This window comes from Aquarana catesbeiana, linkage group LG05 (assembly GCF_042186555.1).
Source record: "Aquarana catesbeiana isolate 2022-GZ linkage group LG05, ASM4218655v1, whole genome shotgun sequence".
Classification (NCBI taxonomy): Eukaryota; Metazoa; Chordata; class Amphibia; order Anura; family Ranidae; genus Aquarana; species Aquarana catesbeiana.
In genome coordinates this window covers 516405618-516431672 of record NC_133328.1, presented here as the reverse complement: position 1 = coordinate 516431672, position 26055 = coordinate 516405618, and the positions used below count along the sequence as shown (strand labels likewise).

General features: G+C 41.6%; 1 protein-coding gene across 9 annotated transcripts in view; it reads left to right on the top strand.

Moving 5' to 3' along the window:
- The window catches only part of TOX (thymocyte selection associated high mobility group box), a 392368-nt gene that overhangs the window by 26006 nt on the left and 340307 nt on the right, over window positions 1–26055 (top strand). The gene's annotated exons all lie outside the window — the stretch shown is intronic.

Sequence of the window (26055 nt, the reverse complement as noted above, 5' to 3'; positions counted from 1 at the left end):
GGGAGTGCAAAATCTGGTGAAGCTGTGCATGGTAGCCAATCAGATTCTAACTTCAGCTTGTTCAATTAAGCTTTGACAAAAAAAACTTGGAAGCTGATTGGTTTTGAAGCAGAGCTGCACCATATTTTGCACATGCCACTTTTAGTAAATCGACCCCAAGTAATTTCTCCCAAACAATTATTATTTTTTTATTTTTACATATGTTATTTATTGCTTTGATCAAGGTATGGAAAAGTCATACAGCTAAAATATGTATAAAATAAATTTTCTACACCAATGCTCATCAAATAATTGGTACTCAAAAAGATAATCAAATCGCTCAGGTATAAGCAATAATATATACTGTATAAAACAGGGATCTCCAAACTATGGCCCTTCAGCTGTTGCGGAACTACATGTCCCATGAGGCATTGTAAAACTCTGACATTCACAGATGTGACTAGGCATGATGGGAATTGTAGTTTCCTAACAACTGTAGGGCCATAGTTTGGAGACCCCTGGTATAAAACATTGATTGTGATGAACCAGTTATGGACACTAAGCAGGCTACACACACCTAATAAAATGCTATTAAAGCACACCCTGTCCTTCTGCCCTGCTGTCATTCACACTTGCTAGCAATTCCTGATTGTCAAACAGCTGTGAGTTGCTGTGTGAATAGCTGCCACTGTCAATAATGGACCATTTGAACTAAAAAAAATGTACTAGATTCCCCCATCCACATTTAGTGTGGATGGGGGAATCCTTCCTTCTGAGCTGTTGTATTGTGACAGTGGGGAGACTTCCCCATCGTCAGAATACAATGGTCAACACTGGCGGTTATGATTGAGCCGCAGGAATCCAACAGATTGACTTCTGTACAACCACCCTGCCCAAACATGGATCAAAATTCAGAAGGTTCCTTCTGAATCAGACAAATTTTGATCCAAAAATGGCCAGCTTAACATTTTTGTATCTACTTTGTTGCATTCATCTGCAGATCAAAAAGGTGGTTCGATCTGTGAATTATGTCAGTTAAAGCAACCTAAAAAGTAAAAAAAAAAAGTTATTTTACTAAATGTGTTCCTATTTAACCTGTTATTAACCCTTGGTTGCCCTAATCAGCCCTAACAGTTAGCAGTGTGCCATGCACTCATTTGTTTGAGTCATTCAGTTCAATCCACTCATTTTAGACCTAACGTCCTTTTATACCCGACACCATAGCAGTGCTCAGCAGGCATTTGAAATATGTTTCGCTATCCATGGGGCCTAAGCCAGGGCCACCAAACAGTCATCATTTAAGTAAGCCAATTGTGTTAAGGGGAAACTGAAAAGGACTGTTTGCTTTAATCTAATTGGCTGCTTGAAGCAAATACATGTTGGGCTGCCAAACCATCAGTAAAACATCTGCTGCTTGGCCAAGCCCGCACAAAGAGAAGACTGGTAAACATCTGTGATTAGGACATTCTTAAACAAGGAATGTCTTTCTATAATAGAGAACGACCTCCTTCTGCAAGTTAAAGAAACATTTTGCATACTAGAAATGATTTGCTCAGTAAAATTCAATGCATGATTGTAATGGCTAAATCACTTTTTATTAGAAAAATCTATCACAGCAATCATCTAGATCTGCACTCCATTATGTGTCACAATGCAGGGAAATAACACAAGGGAAAAGCTGTTGCATAAATTGCCTTCAGAATAATTTAGTATTTCTCATGTTTTTTTTTCTTTGCAATATTTTTTTTCTTTAGCATGGTAGAGAAGCAGACTTCAATTATGTGTTCACAATTGCTTTTTTATATGAGCTGAAATATACTCCTGACACTCATATTACACTTTACATAAAACATCTGCAAAAAGGTGGTTGATGGCTGTCAACACTTCTTCCTCTACAGAGCCAGTGTTTCCATTGTGTGTTGAAATGAAATCATTCATAGGTTCAAAATTCCTTCCCTTCAGCAGTAACAAACTTCAGAATATTTCCACAGCATATAAGAATATTACTCTTGATTGTAAAGTATATTCTTTTCTGTAGGTGATAGTTATACCGCCGAACTATATAATTTTAACTTAGATTGACATCAGCTTAAAGGCCTTTTTTCATATACATGGATGAAACACTTCTGGTGACATTTTTAAAACAGCAGGAGAAAAAAAGCTATACCATTCATTTAGATTTTTAGAACTAATTGTGCTGGGTGCTGGAGTGATTTCTCGGCCATGTTTCTCCCTGGCACTCCAATGCTTTGAATCTCCCATCACTTCCTGTATCAGAGACAATTGTCTTCAAGTCAAATATATTAGGGCAGTTTCCTCAGGGGACACAGACAGCAATAGATACTTGTCATGAGTTTTGACACATTCATATTCTATCTAAATACACCTTAGGACACATACACTTTAAGGCATGTGGCCCTTTGGATTTGCAGGTTCAGCTTGATGTGCCAAAGCGCTTACCTGTTTACTTACACTGAGCCATTTGGCACAATAAGATGTTTCCAGCCTAGTGTTTAGAGTTGGGCCAAGCAAAAGTTCGGCCTGAACATCGCTCATTCAGCAAACACCCGAATTTGCGGGGCGCTCAGCGTAATGCATAGTGCGTAGTGCATAGCTGGTTGTTAGGGCGCAGAAAAAAATGAATTTTTCATTTTTATTGTTTCACTTTAAGCATCAATAAAATCACTGCTCCTGTAAAAACAATCTTTTTAAAGAAAAAAAATTTGCATTGATATATGTCCCCAGAGCAGTACCTGGGCCCCCATACCCTTTTTATGACCAATAACTTGCATATAAGCCTTCAGAATGGGCGCCTTTGATTTTTCAAGTTTGTGTCCCACAGACTTTAATAAGGTTTGTGGTTCAGATCCGAACTTTTGCGAGGTTCATGAGTTCTGCAGAACCGAACATGGGGGCTACGTAGTTCAGCCCAACTCTATTAGTGTTTGTAGTGTATAAGGCCTTAGGCTAGCCATACATATAAAGATTTTTCAGAAGTATGCATATCAGTGAAAAAAGAAATCTATATTTTTATGATTGAATTTTGTTCCAGTTGTACTCGCCAGAATCATTTTATCTGTCTAGACTGAGGTACTGATGAATTTATGTATAACATCTAGCATTCTCATAGTCATTTTAATTATGCAATTATTACAGAAGATACAGCTTTGGGGCTGTGTATGGCCAAAATTAGGCTGTCATAGATTGATGAAGCATGTTCTTAAATAGATTTTTGGCTGCCGAATGTTACTGCTGCTACCATCTCTTCTGACCCAGCATGTAATGCATGCATGATAACCATATCATTGAGTTTTCCATCGACTGTCTTCTCACTTCTCACTTCCACACAAGAGTGTTTAGCAAATGAACACCAAAGAGTTTTTAGCAAATGTTACGTAATGAAAGCTCTGAAAACTGCTTTTTAACACTAATTTAGGACCTGACTCCATCTTTTCTCATGCAGAGAACTGCATACCTTTAAGCATTTGGCACAACTACTAGGGACATTACTAATGTTTGTCAAGTATCCATTTTTTTTACCTTCATCATTTATTCTCATTAGGGGTGAGGTTAAGTTTTGGACTGTAGTACGATTCAATCTGAACTTTGGCTGTTTGGTTTTGGTAAATGGGCAAACTAAAAAGCTGAACCTACAGCTGCAGCGGGAACATTTAGCTGTGGTGTTACTACAGCTGCTAAATGGGAAATATTCCCATACAATGTTTCTGGTTGCTGGAAGGCAGTAGTAGCTAGTGTTCTAGCAACTAGTGATGCATTCACAGTCCCATCCATCTGCTACCCAGAAGATTCTTGGTCATCAGCTGAATGTAAACAAAGCAGTGGGGATGCTGGCTAACATCATGGCGATATTTGGTCAGTGACATTAGGCAGCATCCCCTCCCCTTTGTTTAAAATAAAGCTGCCTGACGGGGGATCTGTCAGGGCCTGGGGTTGCCTGAGCCCAATGAAGGATAAGGGTTTCGTATTGATTTTGCGTCCCCCTCGTGTTCTTCTCCTTCCAAATTCCATACCTGTAGGATGTTCTGCAGCAAAACTGACATTTTGTGAAGTAAAAATGCCATTTTCAGTAAAACACATTTTGCTGATAGCTTGTTATTGTTTTAAAAAACAGTATGGACACACTCCACAAAAAGCCAGCAGCAAAATGTCATTTACCACAAATGGAATTGTTTTTCTTTCACAAAATGTCAGTTTTGCTGCAATATATCCTACACATCCTACAGGTTGACCACTTCACAGGCACGTTTGTGTCATCCCCAAGTATGTTATTTAAAGGAATTAAGCCATTTTATTGTTTTACTTTAAGATTTATTAAAACAGCTGCTCACCACTGAATGGAATTTTTTTTTGCATTGGTACCAGTCACCAAAACAGTGCCCAGCTCCTCATATGCTTTGTTTGGAAATCCCTTGCCTATTAGCCTTGAAAATGGCCAGAATCGATTTTAAAGATTTGACTCCTATTGACTTCAATGGGGTTTGGATTAACATTAACATCAGAACACATGCTGTTTCAAAATCTGCACATTATCAACTTGAAGTCTGTAATAAGGTGTGTGTTTCTTACTGGACCAGTCTTTTTCTATAGTAGATTATACAACTCCATTTGTATTCATAAATGGATATTCCTTCTGATTTTTTTCTTTCATCTCTCATGTTTTTTACTATAGACCGTTGGAGGGTTTGCCCAGCTATTAGTATGGCCAAACCCCCTCTGGTTGGTTGGAGGTTAGACGCCCTCTGTGTGATCTCTTTTTGGCTTGGGCCTGTCGTATTTGACCTCCCTGGCTTTTCCATCCTGGCTGATCTGGGGCAGCAGAATACTTCTCCCTGTTTCTTTTAACCGGATGCATTTCTATTGACATCTCAAGAAATATGGTTAGATCTCATGTCGTTCTATTATATGTTCAATATGTAATGCCCATTCATATATTCTGTATGACAAATGCTTATTTTGTCTTTTTTTGCTCTTTATTCATTTGTAGACAACCAATGAACCACTAACCCCCGAAGAAGAGGTTTAATCGCTACAAACCTCAAAACGCGTCGGGCATCTTCTGACCCAGTTCACTACTGGCCAGTCTCAAGTGCTTGTCTATATACATACACATATATGTTTCTTAATATTGTATTCTGTATAAAAGATATATGTATCCTATTGTGACTTTCCAATAAGTCATTAATTCATTTTTAACTTTTCTAATAAAATATTATTATATTTTCATTATACTTACTTGTCAAGGAATTTCTGCCTCTAAAAGTTCCACAAAGGAACCTGCTTGATTTTGTATTCAAAGGAGATTATACAGTCAGATTGTAACTTGTAGTAAGCCTAAAACCTAGTACACACTGCCCAACCCAACACTGCCCAATGGGTTGAATGAAAAAAAGAAATGGAAGAGCTCAGGAGGAGCCACTGTACTAACTAATCAGTGTTAGTACAGCGATCTCCCTTGCTGAGCTATTATGTACTGACAGGGGGACAAGCCCCCTCCACAAGAACACACCGGTCAGCACTATCAGCAAATGGCTGAGAGCGCTGATTCGATGCCGATCGGCAGACCTTTTTCTGTCATGCCCTTTGACAAGCCAGCCAGATGGCTGGCTTCTGTCTGACCGGCTGCCGTACACATGGGCCGAATTCCATTGAGTGTGTACTAGGCTTAAGTGTGTCCCAGGTGCTGTGAAGCTGTAGCAGGACCCTGGAAGCTTTAAAATGGCTTTCTTGTTCTGTTCTAGATCATGGACTTTTCTTAGCTTTCCTCTGTGTACATCAGGACTTTCGGCTCTCTGCAAAAGGGACCGTGCATGGTGCTGCATAGATCAATGTGGCTCTTTCCAGTCCCACCTTTTTCCTTTTCTTTTTGATGTAACTTCCCTCTGTTTTTTAATCTCCTTCTAGCATTACAACAAGAGAGTGAAAAGGACAATGCAAGATGGAGGAGAGCAGATTATGAACACAATGTAGGTTAGAATACAAAGCTAATTAATTATTTTATGGCTTGTTCACATCAGCAGCTATGTTATACTGTGGGATCAATGCTGATGCGCCATTATTGATGCATTATACTGTTGACTATGATTTTCTGTTTTTAACTTTATTGAAATGACATGACATTTCATTCATCTTTGTTCACTGAAGCGTGTTGTGATGCAGTTTCCTATGTTGCAACATGCTGCATTGAAAAAAGTAATGCATGTCTACTTTTTTCAGTGTCCACCACTGCAGAGCAGTGCCAATTGTCTTCTCCATGCACTGGGAGGGCATTGAGGAAGGCTGCCTCATGCAACCCAATGCTTATGATATGAACGGCCCCAAAGGTTGACAACAACACTCAACAAACGACATTCTTATTAAACGGGTGCTGCTTTCAACATGATAGTTTTGCTTTATGGCTTTCTGTGGCTCTGAAATTACAGTTATTTCCATATTGGAAAGCCAAGTTTTTTTCAAAGAAAATAGTTTTGTGTATGGCTTGTGATTGTTGTGCTTGTACTTTAAAATGTCACATCTGTTTAAAATGAAACAACACAATGTTCAACAGAAAGTCTCACGTTTTAAAGCTTTTCTGTACACAGGTGAAAGTATCTAATTGGTAAGGCATGTAATTACTGCACATGTTCTCTCACTGTGAGGTCTTTAAGATGTGGCCTGCTGGGAATACATAGATGCCAGGTTGAGAAATGATGATCTATAGTGAATCTTAATGATTTTGACTGTATCACTTCTCTACATCTTCAATACATTTTTTGCTCATTTCACTGGCTTCAAGATTATGATTACGGTTGGGAAAAAAGCATAGCTGGAACTACTAAGAATATGTTTTTAAATGTATGAGGTTTTGGACTTTTTCACTTTTCAAGAGGGTCTGAGATACTGAAAGATTACAAATATACAAGGATAGCTTAGTTGGAACATAAAACATAAAACACATTTAACACTATATATTTTTGTTACCATGTTGGTTTATATAAACAGTGAATAGATTTTTTTTGAATTCCGCAATTTATTTTGCCTGTTATGACACTGGATACGCACGATATGACATTCAGACAGTATGTACAGCTGCCTGTCTGACAGAAGTTGGTCTTATACCCAGCTTCTGTCAAATGGGCAACCAGCATCTCACCGGCAGCCGATCAGCATTGGCAGCCAATGACTGCCAGTGCTGATCAGTGTCCTCTGGCATCTGGTGGGGGGGAAGCTTCCCAGTCAAAATAAAAAGGCACGGGAGAGGGGTAGAGAAGGAAGTGCCACCTGAGTGTAATATTAACAAATGATGTTTAACCACTTCAGCCCCGGAAGGTTTTACCCCCTTCCTGACCAGAGCACTTTTTACAATTCGGCACTGCGTCGCTTTAACTGCTAATTGCGCGGTCATGCAATGCTGTACCCAAACGAAATTTGCGTCCTTTTCTTCCCACAAATAGAGCTTTCTTTTGATAGTATTTGATCACCTCTGCCGTTTTTATTTTTTGCGCTATACACGGAAAAAGACCGAAAATTTTGAAAAAAAATGATATTTTCTACTTTTTGTTATAAAAAAAATCCAATAAACTCAATTTTAGTCATACATCTAGGCCAAAATGTATTCGGCCACATGTCTTTGGTAAAAAAAATGTCAATAAGTGTATATTTATTGGTTTGCGCAAAAGTTATAGCGTCTACAAACTAGGGTACATTTTCTGGAATTTACACAGCCTTTAATTTATGACTGCCTATGTCGTTTCTTGAGGTGCTAAAATGGCAGGGCAGTACAAAACCCCCACAAATGACCCCATTTTGGAAAGTAGACACCCCAAGGAATTTGCTGAGAGGCATGTTGAGCCCATTGAATATTCATTTTTTTTGTCCCAAGTGATTGAACAATGACAAAAAAAAAAAAAAAAAATTACAAAAATTTGTCACTAAATGATATATTGCTCACACAGGCCATGGGCATATGTGGAATTGCACCCCAAAATACATTTAGCTGCTTCTCCTGAGTATGGGGATACCACATGTGTGAGACTTTTTGGGAGCCTAGCCGCGTACGGGGCCCCGAAAACCAATCACTGCCTTCAGGATTTCTAAGGGCGTACATTTTTGATTTTACTCCTCACTACCTATCACAGTTTTGAAGGCCATAAAATGCCCAGATGACATAAAACCCCCCCAAATGACCCCATTTTGGAAAGTAGACACCCCAAGCTATTTGCTTTGAGGCATGTTGAGTCCATGGAATGTTTTATATTTTGACACAAGTTGCGGGAAAGTGACAAATTTTTTTTTTTTTTTTTTTTTTTTGCACAAAGTTGTCACTAAATGATATATTGCTCACACAGGCCATGGGCATATGTGGAATTGCACCCCAAAATACATTTAGCTGCTTCTCCCGAGTATGGGGATACCACATGTGTGGGACTTTTTGGGAGCCTAGCCGCGTACGGGACCCCGAAAACCAATCACTGCCTTCAGGATTTCTAAGGGCGTACATTTTTGATTTTACTCCTCACTGCCTATCACAGTTTCGGAGGCCATGGAATGCCCAGGTGGCACAAACCCCCCCCAAATGACCCCATTTTGGAAAGTAGACACCCCAAGCTATTTGCTGAGAGGCATGGTGAGTATTTTGCAGCTCTCATTTGTTTTTGAAAATAAAGAAAGACGAGAAAAAAAATTTTTTTTTTTCTTTTTTCAATTTTCAAAACTTTGTGACAAAAAGTGAGGTCTGCAAAATACTCACTATACCTCTCATCAAATAGCTTGGGGTGTCTACTTTCCAAAATGGGGTCATTTGGGGGGTTTTTTTGCCACCTGGGCATTCCATGGCCTCCGAAACTGTGATAGGCAGTGAAGAGTGAAATCAAAAATTTACGGCCTAAGAAAGCCTGAAGGCGGTGCTTGGTTTTCGGGGTCCCGTACGCGGCTAGGCTCCCAAAAAGTCCCACACATGTGGTATCCCCGTACTCAGGAGAAGCAGCAGAATGTATTTTGGGGTGTAATTTCACATATTCCCATGGCATGTTTGAGCAATATATCATTTAGTGACAACTTTGCGCAAAAAAAAATAAAAAAAATAAAAAATTGTCTCTTTCCCGCAACTTGTGTCACAATATAAATTATTCCATGGACTCAACATGACTCTCAGCAAATAGCTTGGGGTGTCTACTTTCCAAAATGGGGTCATTTGGGGGGGTTTTGAACTGTCCTGGCATTTTATGCACAACATCTAGAAGCTTATGTCACACATCACCCACACTTCTAACCACTTGAAGACAAAGCCCTTTCTGACACTTATTGTTTACATAAAAAAATAATTTTTTTTTGCAAGAAAATTACTTTGAACCCCCAAACATTATATATTTTTTTTAAAGCAAATGCCCTACAGATTAAAATGGTGGGTGTTTCATTTTTTTTTTTCACACAGTATTTGCGCAGCGATTTTTCAAACGCATTTTTTGGGGAAAAAACACACTTTTTTACATTTTAATGCACTAAAACACACTATATTGCCCAAATGTTTGATGAAATAAAAAAGATGATCTTAGGCCGAGTACATGGATACCAAACATGACATGCTTTAAAATTGCGCACAAACGTGCAGTGGCGACAAACTAAATACATTTTTAAAAGCCTTTAAAAGCCTTTACAGGTTACCACTTTAGATTTACAGAGGAGGTCTACTGCTAAACTTACTGCCCTCGATCTGACCTTCGCGGCGATACCTCACATGCATGGTGCAATTGCTGTTTACATTTGACGCCAGACCGACGCTTGCGTTCGCCTTAGCGCGAGAGCAGGGGGGACAGGGGTGCTTTTTTTTTTTTTTTTTTTTTTCTTTATTATTATTATTTTTTTATCTTATTTTTAAACTGTTCCTTTCATTTTTTTTTTTTTTTTAATCATTTTTATTGTTATCTCAGGGAATGTAAATATCCCCTATCATAGCAATAGGTAGTGACAGGTACTCTTTTTTGCAAAAATTGGGGTCTATTAGACCCTAGATTTCTCCTCTGCCCTCAAAGCATCTGACCACACCAAGATCGGTGTGATAAAATGCTTTCCCAATTTCCCAATGGCGCTGTTTACATCCGGCGAAATCTAAGTCATAAAATGCTCGTAGCTTCCGGTTTCTTAGGCCATAGAGATGTTTGGAGCCACTCTGGTCTCTGATCAGCTCTATGGTCAGCTGGCTGAATCACCGGCTGCATTTTCAGGTTCCCTGTTGAGACAGGAGAGCCAGAGAAAAACACGGAAGACGTTGGGGGGGGAGGGGCATTCCCTCCCACTGCTTGTAAAAGCAGTCTAGAGGCTAATTAGCCGCTAGGATTGCTTTTACATGAAAGCCGACCGCTGGCTGAAAAGAATGATACCAAGATGATACCTAAACCTGCAGGCATCATTCTGGTATAACCACTCAAAGTCGTGAATGGCGTACCTGAAGACAAAAAAATGGTTAACAATAAAGCACAGTAAACGGTAAGGTATAAAAAATTGCATACCTGAAAAGCAAACATGATAAAACATAATAACAATAAAACATTGCAGAATAGAATACAGTAAAAAAGAACAGAACAATAGAGAGAGAGAATAGAGAGAGAAAGAACAATAAAACGACAACTATTTTTTTTTTATTTTATATTTTTGTATGTGTTTTTTTTTTTTTTTACACTTTTTTTTGTAACTAACTTTTATAACTGTAACCGGTTCCAGGTTCGGGTCTCTCAAAATGCGATGGCATCTTGGGAGACCCTGTGAAAGTGTGCCTAGTCTGTGCAATGCTGTACCCTACACTAATACTCAACTAGTGCATGGTAGCGTTCAAAATATTCACCAATGCAAAGACCAGGATTGTCAGGACAGGAGGGACAATAATAGCGGGTGTCACGCCTATATCCGCGCTTGCTGCAGACACGACATCTTTTTTGGGGGGGGGTTCGTTGGGTAGGGGTACTCGGGAGGACATAAAGAAAATGCCTCTCATGCAGCCGACTGCATTTGGTTGGGGATGTGAATGGGGGAAGTACGGGCGCCGCAGAAGCGGTGGGTTCCCAATTAGGATTGGCGAATGCAGCAGGAAGGGCATTATGGGCACGACGGGCCTGTGTTCGTCTTCTTGGTGGCAGCGGGACACTACTTGTGCTTGCCACCTCACCAGCTTGAACTGCACTTATGGGACTCGCCACGTCACCAAGTGTTACTGCAGTGCTGGTTTGACTACGACCGGGGTGTACTAGGCCGCTGGTGCTTGCCAGTTCACCAAAACGCTACCAAAAAAACTGTTAGCGATCGCAAGGATCAGGCCTGACTCTGCGAACGCTGCAGTTATGCGTTTAGTGTTTTGTAAGTGACAGTGATCGATCGATACTGCACTTGGGTGGGCTGGGCTGGGCCGGGCGGAGGGGCAAAACGCAGGTGCTAGCAGGTATCTGGGCTGATCCCGCTAACACTGCGTTTGTGGGAACCCTAAACTGCTGGGGACGCTAGTATAGATCTGATCAGATCAGATATTGATCCGTTCAGATACTATACCACTAAGGGAGGCGTATGCTGCGTGCGTGGGTGTTAGCGGTACTGGCGCTAACCTGACGCTGCCTGGGGCTGGTGCTTGCCAGTTCACCAAAACGCTACCAGAAAAACTGTTAGCGATCGCAGTGATCAGGCCTGACTCTGCGAACGCTGCAGTTATGTGTTTAGTGTTTTGTAAGTGTCAGTGATCGATCGATACTGCACTTGGGTGGGCCGGGCGGAGGGGCAAAACGCAGGTGCTAGCAGGTATCTGGGCTGATCCCGCTAACACTGCGTTTGTGGGAACCCTAAACTGCTGGGGATGCTAGTATAGATCTGATCAGATCAGATATTGATCCGATCAGATACTATACCACTAAGGGAGGTGTACGGTGCGTGCGTGGGTGTTAGCGGTACTGGCGCTAATCTGACGCTGCCTGGGGCTGGTGCTTGCCAGTTCACCAAAACGCTACCAAAAAAACTGTTAGCGATCGCAGGGATCAGGCCTGACTATGCGAACGCTGCAGTTATGCGTTTAGTGTTTTGTAAGTGACAGTGATCGATCGATACTGCACTTGGGTGGGCCGGGCAGAGGGGCAAAACGCAGGTGCTAGCGAGTATCTGGGCTGATCCCGCTAACACTGCGTTTTCGGGAACCCTAAACTGCTGGGGACGCTAGTATAGATCTGATTGGATCAGATATTGATCCGATCAGATACTATACCACTAAGGGAGGCGTATGCTGCGTGCGTGGGTGTTAGCGGTACTGGCGCTAATCTGACGCTGCCTGGGGCGACGCATATCACCGCCGGGCGATCAGGGGGCTAAACCTTTATTCGGTAATAAACGGCGGGTGCCCTGACACTATAAAAAATAAACAAACTAACCAGCGTCACTCGTAACAGTTATACGGTGATCAGTGGTGAAAGGGTTAACTAGGGGGCAATCAAGGGGTTAAAACCTTTATTAGATAGTATATGGGGGTCCCTGACGCTATAAAACGCTGACGGCGAACCTAAATATTTACGTCTCTAACTATCGTCACCAGCGACACTAATACAGCGATCAGAAAAATGATCGCTTAGTGACACTGGTGACAGGGGGTGATCAAGGGGTTAAAACTTTATTAGGGGGGGTTAGGGGGGTATCCTAGACCTAAAGGGGGCTACCACTCACTGCCCTAACACTGTAACTGTCACAAACTGACACTATGCAGTAATCAGAAAAAAAAAAAAAAAAAAAAAAAAAAATACTGCTAATGTCAGTTTGTGACGGGGGGGGGGGGGTGATTCAGTTTGTGACGGGGGGGGGGGGGTGATTGGGGGGGGGGTCGGGGGGCGATCGGGGGGGGATCGGGGGTGTAAGGTATGCCTGGCATGTTCTACTGTGTGTGTTTGTGTTGTGTGCACTTACATGTCTTCTCTCCTCGGCGCTGGACGGAAACTGCCAGACCGAGGAGAGATGACATCACATCCTCTGCCTGTGTGAAACTATACACAGGCAGAGGAGGATTCCCATTGGCTGGGAGCGATCGCGAGGGGGGGGCCACGATCGGATGGTCTCCCCCTCGCCTCCCGACGCTCCCAGTCAGATGCCGACCGCCGATGGCACCGGGGGGGGGTCCGATCGGACCCCCCGCCCGCGGGAGGCAGATCACGTACAGGTACGTGATTCTGCCTGCCCGTGCCATTCTGCCGACGTATATATACGTTAGGCGGTCGGCAAGTGGTTAATGACGCCAGGTAAAAACACACTTACAGGATAAAAACATATAAAAGGCTCATCTGTATAGGTATGTGGTCCTCGGTGTTCCCTCAGATCCTGTGGTGGTGACGCTGCAGGGATGCTGGGCTGCAGAAGGTGGATTACCAGCCGGGAGCTCCTTCTGTGGCCATCAGGAAGAGACTAGGGGCCGGCGTGGAGCGTGCATGATGTCACAGGTCGTCCGTCTGCTTCCGGGTTCGGTATCCAGGGGAGGGATCGTTCAGGGAGGAGGGCTAGCAGAGAGGTTGAGAGAAGGCTACGCGCTCGGAGCCACTGCTTCTTCAATAGGCCTATGACCTGACCTGTGCCGTCATGCACGCTCCACGTGCGCTCCACGCCGGCCCCTAGTCTCTTCCTGATGTCCACAGAAGGAGCTCCCGGCTGGTAATCCACCTTTTGCAGCCCAGCATCCCTGCATCGTCACCACCACAGGATCTGAGGGAACACCGAGGACCACATACCTATACAGATGAGCCTTTTAAATGTTTTTATCCTGTAAGTGTGTTTTTACCTGGTGTCATTAAACATCATTTGTTAATACTACACTCAGGTGGCGCTTCCTTCTCTACCCCTCTCTCATCCATCACAGAGCCAGCTCTCTGAGGACAGCAGCTGCCTAGCCTACCAGCCTACTTTAACCATTACATTACCGGTTACCACTTAACCCTTGAACTTCCAGCCTGTCCCCTATGGACTAAGTTGCTCAGCCCTTTATATCTCCTGTTATATATGGACTTGTGTGTTTGCGCTTACAGTTACCAATACTCAAAATAAAAAGGCACAGCAGGAGAGATCGCCACACTAAACATTGCTTAGTTGGTACAGTGACCTCTCAGTTTTTTCCGTTCAGCCCACTGGGTTGAACGAACAAAAAACTTTACGTGTTTACCTATCCTTAGTACCCACATAAGGAGGAACCTTTAGTCCCCTTGATTGTGGCACTGCACTAGCACTGCCATCCTCCCCTAGGCAAGAAAGGAGGAAGCGCTGTTCTGCGGGACAAAAAAATAACATTTAAAAAAATGTATATACTGTATTCATCGGTGTATAACACGCACCCCAAGTTTAGGAGGGAATTTTAAGGAAAAAAAAGTTTTAAGGAAAAAAACTTACATTTAAATGCCCATCAATGCAGCCTTATCAGTGTCCATATGCAGCCTTACACAGCGTCCATCTGCATGCTTGTCCAGTGGCATTTGCAGCCTTGGTGTCATTTGCAGCCTTGGTGTCGTTTGCAGCCTTGGTGTCATTTGCAGCCTTGCAGCCTTGGTGTCATTTGTAGCCTTGGTGTCATTTTCAGCCTTGCAGCCTTGGTGTCATTTGCAGCCTTGGTGTCATTTGCAGCCTTATCAGTGTCCATTTGCAGCCTTGTCAGTGCCCATCTGCAGTTTTGTTAGTGTCCATTTGCAGCCTTTCCCAGACTGCAGTTAAACTGCAGTGACTTGTCAGTGTCACTGCAGTTTGAAAATGGCGCCGCCGAGACACACAGAGCCGATCTTGTGTATCTCTGCGGCTCTCGGCCACTTTCGGCTCCTCTCGTAGTCCCGCCTGGGATGGGCGTGACTGTGAGCGGAGGAGCGAGCGCCGCCCATATACATAGATAGCCGAGTGTACTCGGCTAGCTCTGCTCACAGTCACGTCCCTGTGTCCATCATAGGACAGGACTGGGCGGAGCTAGCCAAACCTAGCCGAGTACACTCGGCTATCTACATATATTGGCGGCCGGCACTCGCTCCACCCCCAGCGGCGATGGATCGGCGGGGATTGGCGTATAACACGCACCTGCGATTTTCCCCTGATTTTAAGGGGAAAAAAGTGTGTTATAGGCCGATAAAAATGGTGTGTATATATATATATATATATATATATATATATATATATATATATATATATATATATATATATATATATATATATATATATATATATATATATATATATTCAGTAGTGGTAGAGGGATGCAGATGGAGCCAGGTACATCCAAATTTTCAGGGTGAAGGTCCTCTTTTAACTCATAGGGGGTCAGTATAAGGTCTTGTATTGATGGTAAAATGCAGTACACTATCAGGTGAATTTAGCTCTTATTTAGGAGTAGTTTGCGATGATTCCAAGGTCATTTAGATTTCATTTGACCTGCAGTTGACCTTTTTTCTTTGCTGCATTTGACCTCCCTATTAGATACATCAATTCTGCTTCAAGCCACTTTTGTGTTTCCATTAAAAAAAACTGTCCTAATGTGGCCAACAGCATAGGTCCAAAAAGGAAAAAGCACTTGAAAATGAATAAAAGCAAGCATCTGTGTGTTAGCTATGATTAAGCAATGAGTAAGTGCAAAACATGTTAGCTGTTTTCTGTATTCCTCTGCTGTAGCTTGTGGTTGTGTGTTTCATTCAAGCATCTACAATAAAGATGGTTTTATATGTGCAGTCAGCTACCATTTTTACCTTTCCTGTGAAGCATCTGTGCATGTTTGCACACAGCCTTACATATTGTACAGTGTGCCAAGATTCCCTCCTATGCTTTACTACTAGTGAGTGAAGCCATCATTATATTTATAGACCTATGATGAGGCACACTAGGTGGAAGGGTATGGGTCCCAACTTTCCACCACAGTAACTGGTTAGGATTTGCATAATAGAGTGACCTGGGCTTCAGAGCATTACTGGAACCTTTGGATGGTTGTTTTTAATAGCTTCAACTCATTTCCTCATAGCCATTTTAAAGTGATCACATGGCCCATCAAGTCTGACACTTTTTTATATATATTTACACATTTTTTTTATTTGTTCATCTGGGTATAGGTCTATGTTTGTGCCAAGCATGTTTGAATCCACTTACTGTTGACTAATTTGCTACCTTTGCTGGAAGTCTATTCCAAGCATCAACTACTCTTGCAGTAAAATAATACTTTCTAAGATGAGTTTTTAAACTTTTCTCCAGCTGGGGAACTTTAGTTTTGGAGTGTTTATAAAAGAGCAAGTAAAAATAAAAAGTTATGCCATGTAAATGGGAACATGTAAAAAAAAAAGTAAATATCAGAGTTTGGCTGCAAAAATGGAAATATACTTTAATGGGTAACTCCAATTTAGTGGCGAAAATAAAACAGGAAATAAAGAAAATATAATGTAGTGTATACAGTTGTGAAATAATTTAGAAATTACCTTTCCTTTTCAATCTGCAGCTCTGTAATTTTCTGAAAATGCAATGCAATATGGCTACCTGGAGGTGTTCTGTACACACAATGTGTACATAACCCCCCCCCCCGGAATATAATTTCCTGCTTGTGTGATTGGCTCACTGATCTTCTCAGAAGTCATCAGACGTCATTAGGCATCTCTGCAACAAAAATCTAATTTTTGGTAAGATACTTTCAATAGGAAATCACATCTAAAGGGATGCAGGCCCAGCAGCTTTCCTCATTAGAGCCCTGCAGGTGCACAGCTGATTGATAATTCTGAAACCATTCCCATTTGACTCACTTTTCCACATAGACACAGACAAACATACAGGGATTTCTTCAGAATAACAAAATGCAGGCATCTGCAACAAAGTTTGGAATGTACACCCAGAGGGGAATGTTTTTTCTCAATAAAAGTGGAGTTATGCTTTAAAGTGAAGCCACAATACACTAAGGTTGTTTACAGGCTGATTTTACTGGGAACCCAAATAAGGTTGTACTTGTTACAAACTAAAGCTGTCCATACAAGGATTGAAATTCTGCCACTTCAGCAGGGACTGGCCAAGTTCCAATCCATGTGAAGCTGCTCCCATTCATCAGAAGTCAATCCAAAAATCAACTGCTATCTATCAGGCTTGTTGGAAACTTTTTCTCAATCAGTGGCAACATGGAGGAATCCATTCATTTTTTTTTTTACTTCAATCCACTGGCTGAACAAAAAAAAACCTCAAAAATATCCATCTGTGGCCAGCCTTAAAGAGGAGCTACAGTCTGCTCACCTAATTTGTAATAAAAACATCTTTGCCATTCTGAAGCTTCTCTCCAAACACTTTGCATATTATTTTAAATATAATGTGATTCTGTACTTGCCAAATATGCTGCAGAAATCTCCCTCCACTGAATCTGGCTGCAAACATTTTAACTGTGGGCAGCTGAAGCTGCTGCCTGTTCACTTCCTGGCTTTACACAGATAAACGGAGGCACACCTCCAGCTCTGCAGCCCTGAAGCCCTGCAGCCCTGCAGCTCTGATTGGCCCTCTTATGACTCATCCCCGACCCTTCCTGGCAAACTATCACGAGAGAGAAAGAGAGCTGTGCATGATGTCATAAGCCTAGGCCAGTGGTGGTGAACCATGGCATCTCAGATGTTTTGGAACTACATTTACCATGATGCTAATGCACTCTGCAATGTAGTGGAGCATCATGGAAAATGTAGTTCCAAAATATCCGGGGTGCCAAGGTTCGCCATCACTGGCCTAGGCTAATGACCACACTAGAACGGGAAGTGGGCTGTATAAGGGATTTACTGGTAGAAAAAAAGTTTTACTATCCAAAGTTAAAACAACAAGGGCAGAAGATTTAATAGATGGAAAGTTGAAACAATGACTGAAGAGGTCTGTAAGTAAGGTTTAGGTTTGGATGGGCAGAATTTGTGTTTTCACCCTTATATGCCTGTGTGGTTTCTGTTTCCATGTTTTGTATATTGGATTCATTTTTATTATTTTATCACTTTATTCATAATTTTCTTTTTTTTTGTATCTTTATGCTGATAGCTGAACTGACTTATGAAGCCAGCTTTAGACTCATCAAATTTAATAAGCTAGCTTTCACTAGACATGCTATGAATGCCTTTTTCCCATTAGAAACCACTCTAATTGCACATTAATCATATCATACAAATGAATACTTTACAATGTTTAGGAGGAAATCGAAAACAATGAGATTAAAACACTTTAGCTTTTAATGCACATTGCATTGGCAGGATAGATTTTAAATATATTTACCATAAAATATTGCTAATCAGATCAGGTTTTCATAATGCAATGTTTTGGACTGTATTTGTTGTGATAGACAGCTTTCTCAGAAGACTGTCTCAGATTGCAAAATGGCTTTTTCATCTTACCTCATTCATGGTAATTGTGATTCTATGCTTGGTAGTAGTGTTTCACGTTCAAGATTTTAAAATAAATTTGAGGTTGTAGGATGTTTAAAAATATACAGAGTATATTTGGACATGTAAGCTGAAAGTTAAATTTTGAAAAGGTGGTTTGTGGTCAACCTCATTATTGTATGTACTATATATTAATGGAAGTTGTACTATCATTCTATGTGTGTATAATGGTGAAGGGACATCATATTGTAAGATAATTCTAGGGAAGGATCTCAACTATATATCTTTGTAAAACATTGTTAGCTCTATATCCAACAGTAAAATAGGCTCCAACTAAATAAAGTGTGTTTATTACATTCTCATCCACAATATTGTAACCTAAAATTCCATAAACCACTCCCACCCCTGCTGAGTTAACTTAGACTAACAGCTCACTCCCACCACAACTTCTTCTTTACTTTTGTAGCAGGGCTGCATCTTGTGCAGTGTTTACTGCTCAACTGGCACAACTGTGCTAAAATCATAGAGTCTGCTGAGTTTACTTTAAGTTCTCTATAACCAGCCTTTATGCAACTTCACACGGGTTCAGTTACAAGGTAGGCTTGAATCTTATAGCTTGCTGTAGGATACTGATGTACTACAGAAATGCCCTGATTAAATCCCAAAGTACTGACCGATAGGCTTCTTACTGAAGTGTAGCATTAGGATCAGGATCATTGGGAGTTAGCAGACATTATTTTTTGGGCTGTTTTGGACAATTATATTAGGGCTATGTTTTTTTGTCAGTTGAGCTGCAAATATATACAATTTTTTAAGTGTAAAAATAGTGTAATGCCTTGGGGCCACCTCTCTTTTGGTGACAAAGAATACTGCTTGTTGCAGCTTTCCAGCAAAATACACTTTCTATAAAGATGAATCATTATGTAGATAAAAGCCACCTAAAATGTGTGTAAAATACACCACACTTGAAAACCCATCACATGTCTCATGGAGAGTTATAATGTGACCTTTGTTTTTTTTTTTTTTTTGAAGTTTAACATGTTTATTGAGATAACTTACAGTAACAAAAGATGTCCATCAAAAGGTAGAGCTCAAAAAACAACAATGTCTCTTTACATCAAAAACTTAAAGGGTACATAATATAAAAATAGAAATGAGCCATATAAACATTATCAGAAATGTTGTATCTTAATGCTTCATAGGGCATTATAATCTAGGGACTGACCAGGGACTGACCATCACACTGTGTCCTGGTCTAGACCTTGTAAAGATTTAGATAAATATTGCCCTACCCATTAGGGGTCCTGAGCCGCCCCCCTCCGGAGCCACTGTATCGCAACGGAGAGACTGCCCCGATCCCCCAGGGTGAACCCTTACTTCTTGTAACAGAGTAGTATATAATATCCTGTACAAAATTAGAAAAAAAAACGAACATAAACTTAAATTGTCGAAATAACCGTAGTCATCTATTCTTACACTATCTGTAAAGTATACGAAATAGAGAAGGGTTTAAAGCGGGGGTCCACCTATCTATCGTTTTTTTTTTTTTTTAGTTCATTCACAAACTTTTCTTCTCAGCATTACATACTCACATATTGTGTGTAATATGTCCACCTGTGTCAGATTTCGTCGGAAAGAATAACTTATATTATTCACTGCAGGCGGTTTCCATCTTCATTGTGGGCATTTGAAGCCCTCAAGCATTTATTTCCTGGATGTGGTGATTGCTGTGCTCCCAGCATTCACTGCTCGTTCCCGCACATGCTCAGTGGCATCCTGGGAAGCCTGAGACTAGCTCCCAGGAGTCTGGGAGAGGCTAGAAACACGCCTACTCCCACGGGAGGAGAACCAGGAAGTGCAAAGAAGAATAGAAAAATAAAAGGTAATTACAGCAATTTAAATTTTTTTAAACGGCATGTCAGCATCTAGGCAAGGAAGAGAATACATACAGATATTGTTCAAAATTTGGGTGGAACCCCGCTTTAAAGGAAAGAAAAGAAAGGAAGTAAGGGAAAGAGAGAGAGAGAGCCAGCACTCAGCTAATGTTAGGCTATCTAGACTAGGAGATCCCAGGAACCAGGGATACACCTATATGCCCTGCCCAGGGTTCCCATATTGCTTCAAAGGTTTTGATGTTATCCAAAATTTTGCTTACTAGTCTCTCCTGGGACATTATCCAAGAGATTTTTCTCTTAGCCGCTACATAGGAAATTTTTGGTGTCTTCCAGGCTTTAGCGATCATAACTTTTGCTCCTAAAAGCATGAAAGAAATCAGACGGTGAGAAACCTTAGGAATCTTGGGGATTTGCTCATTCAATAGAGCAATTTGTGGGGTCTTAGGTATCAGTAGGTTTGTTACTTTGCGGATAAGATTAAAAATCTTATTCCAAAAACCTCTAATTCTTGGACATTCCCACCAAATATGAAGCATGGAACCCTGGGCTTGGCATTCCCTAAAACAAAGAGGAGATGAGGAGGGGAACATCTTGTTCAATCTTAACGGAACCAAATACCATCTGGTCATCACTTTCCAATTGGCTTCTATTAATGAAATGTTCATTATACCTTTGTGAGCTCTGATTCCTCTTCTGTGCCATGTCTCCAGGTCCCAGGTCTCTTGTAGGTCCTTCTCCCAGGCTTCCATATATGAGAATTTGGTGGTGGGTTCTAATAAGGAAGAGTATATTATGGATATGCCCCCTTTTTGCTCTGTACCCTGGCCACACCAACGTTCATAATTCGAAAAGGTCGGGGGGGTGGGTTTGTTTTTCCATATTGTATGGAGAAAATGGGAAATTTGATAAAACCTAAATTTTTCTGAGACCGTGATTTCAAGCTTTTTCATACAGAATTTCAGGGAGATGGGGCCCGAAGGAGTGAAATAGTGTCCAATCCTGTACATCCCCTTGTCTAACCACCATTGAAATGATTTGATATCCATACCCGGTCTGAAGAGGGGATTATGGAAGATGTGGGACAGCGGTTGAAAATCAGACATCAAGGAGGGTGTGTTTTTTATATCATCCCATAATCTCAGGGAATGTGATAGAGCGGGGGACATGACAGGGGGTCTAGTTTTGTGAGGGGACCAAAGAAGGAAGTCTAACGTGTATGTAGGGACCGCATGTCTCTCTATGTTGATCCAGTCTGGGATTTCGTGTTTAAAGTAGATCGTTGAGAGTTGGGCTAATCTGGCTGCTTGGTAATATTTGAAAAGGTCTGGAAGACCCAGTCCTCCTTTTGTTTTTTGGCTGTAAAGGACTTTTCTAGCTAGTCTATAGCCTCTCTTACCCCAAATGTATTTAATTATTTTGCCTTGAAATGATTTTAAATGATCTTTCCTAATAGGTATTAGGAGGGAACGGAAAAGGTAGAGTAATCTGGGTTGTAGTGTCATTTTAATGGAGTTGATTTTGCCAATCCATGAAATTTTGTGCTGGGACCATATGAGAAGATCTTTCTCTAGTTTACGGTACATGGGGGGAAAATTTGCCTGATACAAGAGTTCAAATTTTGAGGTGAGATTTATCCCTAAGTAACGAATTGAATTGTCGCTCCACTTAAATTTGAAGGACTGTTTCAGTCGATCAACTAGGGCTATGGGAAGAGAAACATTCAGTGCTTGTGATTTAGCTATGTTCACTTGTAGGCCCGATGTATCCCCAAAAGAGTCTAACAGTTTATTAATATTGGGTAATGATGTGATTGGGGATGTGACAAAGAGCAGAATATCGTCTGCGAAAAGGGCGCATTTATGGACTGACTTTCCGCACCTAACCCCGTGGATGTTGACATTTGTTCTGATTGCAATGGCCAATGATTCAATCGCTATAGCGAAGATTATTGGGGAGAGAGGACACCCCTGTCTGGTCCCTCTAGAGATCAGAATGGGATTAGAGACAAAGCCCTGAAGTTTGACCCTGGCCACCGGACTCGAGTAAAGAGATTGAAGGATCCCCAAAAAATGTTCCCCAAAACCCCATCTGCGAAGGGTAGAGAACAAGTATGACCATGAAAGCGAGTCAAAGGCCTTCCTTAAGTCTAATGATAACAGAAGGCCTTCCTGCTGAGGGGATCCATCCCAGGCAGATTGAAGGATTGAAACAATATCCGTCGCCCTCCTAACTTGGTCCGGGCCCTGTCTCCCTGGGATGAAACCTACTTGGTCCCTATGAATGTATTGTCCTATGAACGAGCTTATTCTATTGGCTAATATTTTGGTTAGGATCTTCAAATCATTGTTAATAAGGGAGATGGGTCTATAGTTTTTTACTAGGGATGGGTCCTTGTCAGGTTTAGGGATAACTGAAATAAAGGCTGAGTTTGCATGGGTTTCAATGGCTTTGCCCATTCTTTTAGAATTAAAGAATTTGGTGAGATGAGGAGCTAGGGTGGCTGCAAATGTTTTGTAATAAATGTTGGAAAAGCCATCTGGGCCTGAGGCGGAGTTAACTTTTAAATTCTTAATCACTTCTAGGGTTTCCTCTGTAGAGAAAGCTGCGTCCATCAGTTCAACATGACTTTTCTGAAGGCGAGGAATTTTTGCATCAAATGCATCAAATCTGGCCTCCCCTACATGATTTCCCTTTTTGTATAAATTTCTATAAAAATCCTGAAACGATTGTAGAATACGTTGAGGATTTAGAGAGAACGAACCGTCTTGCTGCCTGATCTTAGGGAGGGCGAAAGTACGTGTTTTGGGGGATAGTTTGGAGGCCAAAATTTTATTCATTTTATCTCTATGCTGGTAAAATTTTGCTTCAGTCCAACGCAGGGAGACCTCGGCTTTAACCGTAAGGGCTAAGTTTAATGCCACCCTAGTGGCATCTAGTTGTGCTGTATTGACCTTAGAAGGGTCTGTTTTATGTTGTTTACATAAAGCTTCAAAGTTATTTTCAAGTTTGACAACCTCAGAGGTTTTCCCTTTTTTGATTTGTGATGTCATTTGGATCAGCTTTCCCCTGATCGTGGCCTTATGGGCTGCCCAAACTGTTTCAGCCGAGGTTCCCTCTACGTCATTTAGAGTAAAAAACTCCTTCAGAGCTTTCTCAATAATAGTGACCTGGATAGGATCTTTAAGAATGGATTCTTTAAGTCTCCATTGGGGGGGGGATTTAAGTTGAAGCCCTCGTATCACTAGGATAACCATCGAGTGATCCGAATGGGAGGCGTCTTTGATGAAAGATTTTTTAACTAAAGGGATATGATGAGTTGAAATGAAAATGTGATCTATTCTAGAATAGGATTGGTGGGGGTTTGAAAAGTGAGTGTAGTCCCTGCAGGTCGGATTGGTTTCTCTCCAGATTAAAGATCATTTTAGCGATTTTAGTACTAATTTTTGGGGGCGCGTCAGTTGAGATGAAAGAGGCTTAGATTTATCTAGGGATAGGTCAAATGCTATGTTGGAGTCCCCTCCCAAAGTTATTATTCCCTCCAACAGTGGTTCTATCGTTTGGAACATAAGGTGAAAAAATTGAGCTTGACCTCTGTTGGGGGAATAGTACGAGATCAGGGAGTACATTTGATTATTTAGCATTCCTTTCACCATGATAAATCTACCCTCCGTATCTTTGTAAACCTGAGTAGTCTTAAATTGGCGGGATTTAGCAAACAGAATTGCCACCCCTTTTGTTTTGTCCTGAGCGTTTGCTAAGTAGAACTGGGGATAGTGGGCATGCAGGAAGGAAGGGCTATACTGTATTGGAAATGTGTTTCCTGTAGGAACACCACATCCATTTTCTGGGAGCGGTATTCCTGCAGTACCCTTCTTCCCCTGACCGCCGAGTTTAGTCCCTGCACATTAAGCAAGACAATTCTAAGCGATGGCGAGTTTACGGTATTAGGAGGCATGAATTGGTGTGAGAAGAGAAGTATCCATGTATTTAACACTTACCCCATAAAGCCTAGATGTGATCAGCCTTGACATAGTAGTGTGGTGAAACCTGGGACCTGGAGCCTCCGGACAAAAGAGAATCCACCGAGTGCTGGCAATCAAAAGGAAAAAAAGGAAGAGAAACAAGAGGGCCAAACATAGGCCTATAACGAAGAAAGGGGGGAAAGCCACCTCCTACGTTAGTGAGTAACATCATTACGCAGCCCTCTGAGAGGGCTGACACCCCATCACCCAAATACAGAAAAGCTATATTGGGGGATGGGAGGGTACGCATGACTGCTGCCCGAGCCACAGTCGACTAAGGGCTATGATACTCTATAAACCTTGCTTATAAAAAAGATGTAACTTGTATCAGAGTCCATAGGTATAAAAGAAAAATTGTAAACGGAACCGAACCGTCAGGACATATCACATTATAAACAAAAAGTGGAAGAGGAGGGATATTTATATTAAAAAAAAAAAAAAATATCAAAAAAGAAGGGACTTCATTATGCAAGTAAAATATCCCGAAAAGATGTGTGTCTTCTGTAACGGAGTCCTTGGGTATCCGAATGTATGATGCCCAGGTTTAATGAAGTTCGTCTTGCTTAAAACAATAGGATCAATTCCTGACCCCTATTGTGGGACGATCTCTGCAATCTTATCTATTAGATAAGCGGGACAGCCAAAAATGATGTGAGGGTCTCTGAGGTGTTTCCCGTCAGGGTCTTGCCCTGAGGAAAAATAAAAGTAAAAGGAGAGATGGCATAGTCAATCTTCAGGTGGGCATTTGATCCTTCGCTCGCTTGGTTTTGGTTGCCTTCCATAGCGGAGAGAGGGGACTGGCTGGTGATGATCTTTTGGAGGAACTTGCCAGCAGATTAGATGTGTCCATATCTCCAGACTCCAGAGCGATGAGTTTCAGGGCCAAAAGGACTTGTTCTCCTTCTGTAAAGGTGGAGAAAGAGTAAGTTTTACCGTTAAAGGTAAACTTAAGGGCAAAAGGAAAGGCCCACCAATATTTTATTTCTTTCTGGGAGAGAAGAGTAGTAATGGTTTTAATGCTCTGCGTCTTTGAATGGTCATCGGGGAAATGTCCGCAAAGATCTGAATATCTTGACCTTGGAATGAGATGCTTGACTGTTTCCTGGATATCCTCATAATCTCTTCCTTCACACTGTAATGGTGTGGTTTTACTACTATATCCCTGGGGTTCCCGTCTCTCCTAGGGGGACCCAGTGACCTATGTGCCCTGTCCAGTTCCAGCTTGTGTGGCGGTATAGCAGGGATTAAGAATTGTATGAGGTCCTGTATAGCTTTAGGTGCGTCAGTTACTGATTCAGGGATACCTCTCACCCTAAAATTGTCTCTTCTGGAGCGATTCTCGAGGTCATCAATGCGGTTTAACGATACTTCCAATTGGTCCTGTATTACTTGAATATGGTCTGTATTCTGATTAGCCCTGGAGACCGTTATGTCTAGCTTATGTTCTATGGCTTCCATTCTAGAGCCTAAATTCTGAAAGTCTGCTCTTATATCTGTGGTGATCTTGCTGGCTGTAATAGCAAGCCCTCGATCAAGCAGTTCAGAAAATTTAATGAATAGATCCCCTGCGTGTAGGGGGATGTCTTGTGTCTGATCCAAGGCCTGCTTCTGGTTACATGAGGGAGTGTTAGCGTTCCCTGGGCCTGGAGTGTTGTTTATAGGAGAGAGCATGTCGTTTTCAAATGTGCGTTCAAGCATTGAAACTGTTGATGCAGGCGAGGGGGTTGTAATGTTGTGGCTTCCCAGATTTGCTTGGGGGGTGAATGATAATGTGGCTGGGCTAATCACTTGCCTGAGCTCCGAGTGTCCTCCTGC